Here is a 4,773-nt window from a genome sequence, read left to right as displayed (position 1 = left end):
GGTATGTGACCATTATTGACAATGCCATTATTTACATTATATTGAAGGTAACACACACAGGAACACACACAGAGGCCTTGTAATCTCTATATCATCTTTATAAAGATATGTGGTTTATTTTCTGTTATTGTAAATTGTAAATATATAAGATTACTTACAAATACATGTCACTCGTATGTTGCTTTTTCCCTCACAAGTCTTCTCCCTCCCCAACATGGTCTTTTTATAGTGTCTTTTTTTTTTTCTTTTTCTTTTTTATGGAGAATACAAATACAAGCACTTTATTTTAAAAAACAAACACAAAAGATCATGTAAATCCAAAAGTGTTAATTGTTTCAAGCTTCCATTTTGGATCATTTAGAATCTACACAGGTTTGTTCCCAGCTTATCCATCACTAGTCTGTAAAGGGAAAATGATTCTAAAAGTTAACATGGTTTTCAGTATTTAAAGTCCCACTATTTATGTAAGAGCCTCGAGAGACCAATAATATCCAATAGCTTCAACAGATAAACTAAAGACTTAGATGTAATCAACTTTACCAACATCTGTCCAGGTCTGTTTAATATTTACAAGGGAAATATACTCACTATAATTTTTTATAGCATAGCAAGTAGGAAGTTGATGTAGGAGATATAGAAGGGCAAAGAGAATTCAGAAAGTCTTTCTCTTCTGCAACTTTTACTTTAGAATCATCAAAAACTTCCCCTCATACTCCTTTAAGCTTTGCACTACATAGGAAATTTCGTTCTCAAGTCCATTCATGTTAACGCCTGTTTGGTCACTGGAGTCTTCGTTCCTCTCAGATCTGTGGGTCCCATTAGTATCATTAGTTTCAGAATTTCTATTGTCAGTGAATGCGGTCCCAACCATTCAGGATTAGATGCTTTGTTGGACAGCTCATAATCTGCTTTGCTCTTTTGTCCTCCAACAAGTCCAATACCTTCTACATTTTTTGTTTGTGGTTGTTCACAACCTTACTTGGCTGGCCTTTTCCACCAAATCTAATTGATACTTCATCGTCATAATTTTCAGCCGTCCCCCTTGCTTCCTCCTCATTCAGTGGCTCTGGCTTACCTATTTCACACATCTGGTCAACCACAAAATTCCCCTCATCGAGTTCTAGAGTGTTAAAGTCAGTGACTTTACAGATGCAGTAGAGTTAGTGCCCACTACTAATAGTAGTGCCACTGTGCATCGCAACAGCAAATAATCTATGTCTGTCATTAGTTGGCTTGGTGCTCCATTCTTCTAGTGATAGTTTAATAGGTGTCAATAAAGGAGTGTTGGCCTTGGAAAGTCCTCCACCATAACAATCAAACTCTACTAGCAGCAAAGCACTTCAGATGAATAGTGATAACTTCAGGCATTTTGTCAAACAAGAGACTTCGCTCTGCTTCTGTATGGTGATGGCAATTTTCACAGAAATATTTATCCTCTCCTACAATTCTGTCCACTGAAGGAAGGTCTTCATTTCACCAGGAATAATAGCTGACTCACTCTAATCATTAGAGTTCTAATTAGAATCTAATGCCTACTTAAAATCTACAGATTCACAATTACATCATCCACTAAACATGAATCTATACCTTGACTCCTAAAATCATTCTGAGTATGATTCTTTGTCGGTATCTTAGGCAGACAAGGAAAGGTTTCCCTCTGGCTCAGGGACCACAGCTGTGGCCTCCAGTCAGTGTCTGTGCCTAAGGAACAGAGAAGAATTACAAATCCCAGCAGGCCTCACGGCACAGGCTACTGTAGGCGCTCTGGTGGTGAAAGCACTGTTTCTTGGTTTCTGTGATTACTCCATTTTGTATTCTCACATCTGAAGATTTAGAGTTAGGAACTTCAGACGAGAGAAAACATGGCATGCTCGTTTCTGGGTCTGGTCTACCTCATTGAATATAAGCTTTTCTAGGTCCATCAATTTACCCGTGAATGTCATAATTTCACTTTACTTCACAGCTGAATAGTATTCCATTATGTTTAAGCACCATATTTGCCCCATTTCCATTCTCTTGAAGGACACTTAGATCTCTTCCAAGTTCTAGCTAACATGACTAGAACAGCAATGAGCATAGCTGAGAAAGTATCCGAGCAGCAGCATGTCAAGTCCTTTGGGCACATGCCAAGGAATGGTATAGCTGGGTCATAAAATGCATTGGTTTTTAGTTTCTTGACGATTCTCAATATGGGTTTCTAGAATGGCTGTGCAAAATTGCATTTCCATCAAGAGCATATGTTGGTTCCCTTTTCCCTGTAGCATTACCAACGTTTGTTTTTACTTAATTTTTTTTTTCATTTAACCATTTCAACTGTGGTTTAATGAAATCTTAAAGACATTTTGATGCATGTTTCCCTAACTGCAAAGGATGGTAAACATTTTAAGGTGTTTTTTAAACATTTTAAAATTTTCTTCTACTAAGAAATCTCTTTTGATCACATTTTAATTTTCATTGACTACTGACTATTGATTGTTTTGATTGTTTCCTTGACTATTTTTTGAGCTCTTTGTATATTCTGTCTATCGATTTTCTGTCAGATATACAGCTGGCAAAGATTCTCTCCTATTATATGGATTTCCTCTTCACTTGGTTGATTGATTCCTTAGCTTTCTAGAAGTCTTTTTGTTTTATCAGGTCCCATTAGTCAATTGCTGGTTTAATTTCTGGCAAATGAGATTCTATTCAGAAAGTCTTCCTACACCTGTAGCCTAACAGGGCCTTGCTCATGTATTATTACAAAAAATAATTATATCAGGTTTCAAATGGATGTCTTTGATCTACTTGGGGACAATTTTTGTTCAGGGTGATGTACGCTGGTCTAATTTCATCCTTCTACAGATGCATGTCAGTTTTCTTAGAACCAATCCGTGACGGCCATGTCTTTTCTCCAATGTATAGGGTTTGGTTTGTTTGTTTGTTTGTGTTAGTTGGTTGGTTGGCTGGTCCTGGCACAGTAGACCTTGCCACCAGACAGAAAACCTAGTAAGGTTGAGCTGATTTAGGAACACAAGCAATTTGCATAATCGAGAATGGTAGATATTTAAATTTAATCCTGATTAGGTTCCTGTTGTGGAACAGGAAACCACAATACCCCACTGAGAGGACAGTAACAATCAGTCACATTGGGACAACACCTGAAGTCCCTCCATTGCAGATGAGGCATCCCTAACATCTCAGACCAAGCCAATAGAAAGCATCTGCCTCTAGATCCCACCCCACTCCCTAATTTTATAAGGTCCTATCCACAAGGAATAAAGTGCACACATTATTTCACCAAAGATTGTCTGAGAATGCCTGTCTCACTGAGCTGTAACACTCCAGGGAAGAACCTTCTCTTCTGAAGCTTTTACCACCTCTGGACCTCAGCCTGCCCAGCTGTACGCTCAAGCCTGACCACCGTCACCTCCTGCTTTCCTAGGACCGGTATCAAAACGCTTGTTGAATGTTTTCAAAGGCATTTATACATCTGTTAAGCTGATCAATGATTTTTGTTGTTAAGTCCATTTATGTGACTTATTACACTTATTGGCTTGCATATGTTCACCTATATGTTCATCTCCAAGATAAGGGCAACTTGATCATGATGGATGGTCAACTTGATATGTTTCTGTATTTAGTTTACTAGTGTTTTATTTAGGAGTTTTCCATTTATATTCATCAGAGACAATGATCTCTGGCTTTGTTTGATGTATCAGAGTAATAGTGGCTTCATAGAACACGTTTAGAAGTGATTCCAATGTCTTCTTATTCTCCTTCTTGTCCTCTTCCTTCTCTTCTTTTCTTTGAATAATTTTAAAAATATTGGTACTTCGATAACCCTATAGAATTTCTGTTGTGAATCCTCTGTTGGCCTCTTTTCAGTCAGTATGATTTCTATTAAATTTCCAATTTAATAGAGTGCAGGTTATAAAATGCTCTTCTTTGATACTCTCAGTTTATTTGTTGTCTGTTGTAATGGTTTCCTGTTCATTTATAATTCTTTTCATTTGTGTCCTCTTTGTCTTTCTTTTGGCTAGTTGGTTAAAAGTTTGCTTATCTTCTCAAAAAATATTGGTATTGTTTTCTTTGTTTCTATTTTATTGATTTTTGCTTTGATTTATACTATTTCTTGTCAACTGGATTTGAGTACATCTTTTTCTTGTTCTTCCAAGTTAATGATTGATGATTTAAGTCATCTTAAGATACTCTTTCTAATTTAAATGTAGGCAACTTAGGGTTATAAACTTTCCTCTTAAAAATGTTATTTTGTTGTGTTTTGTTATGTCTTAGAAGCTATACTGGCTGGTTTTGTGTGTCAACTTGACACAGCTGGAGTTATCACAGAGAAAGGAGTTTCAGTTGAGGAAATGCCTCCATGAGATCCAACTGTAAGGCATTTTCTCAATTAGTGATCAAGGGGGAAAGGCCCCTTGTGGGTGGTACCATCCCTGAGCTGGCAGTCTTGGGTTCTATAAGAGAGCAGGCTGAGCAAGCCAGGGGAAGCAAGCCAGTAAAGAACATCCCTCCATGGCTTCTGCATCAGCTCCTGCTCCCTGACCTGCTTGAGTTCCAGTCCTGACTTCCTTGGTGATGAACAGCAGTATGGAAATGTAAGCCAAATAAACCCTTTCCTCCCCAACTTGTTTCTTGGTCATGATGTTTGTGCAGGACTAGAAACCCTGACTAAGACAGAAGCGTCTTCTTTTCTAATAAGAGACAGAAAGGGAATGGTTTTGGTAGAGAGGGGAAGTAATGAGAATCTTGAGGTCGAGAGGATATACAAATCAGGAT

The 4,773-nt window shown here is 37.8% G+C and overlaps 1 pseudogene; it reads right to left on the bottom strand.

The window, feature by feature from the left end:
* Nucleotides 1-390: 390 nt before the first annotated feature.
* On the bottom strand, nucleotides 391-1,460 carry Gm8043 (predicted gene 8043; annotated as a pseudogene).

Source organism: Mus musculus, chromosome 15 (genome assembly GCF_000001635.26).
Source record: "Mus musculus strain C57BL/6J chromosome 15, GRCm38.p6 C57BL/6J".
Taxonomy (NCBI): Eukaryota; Metazoa; Chordata; class Mammalia; order Rodentia; family Muridae; genus Mus; species Mus musculus.
Note: the sequence above shows the minus strand (reverse complement) of the source record. Positions and strands in the feature narration are given on the sequence as shown.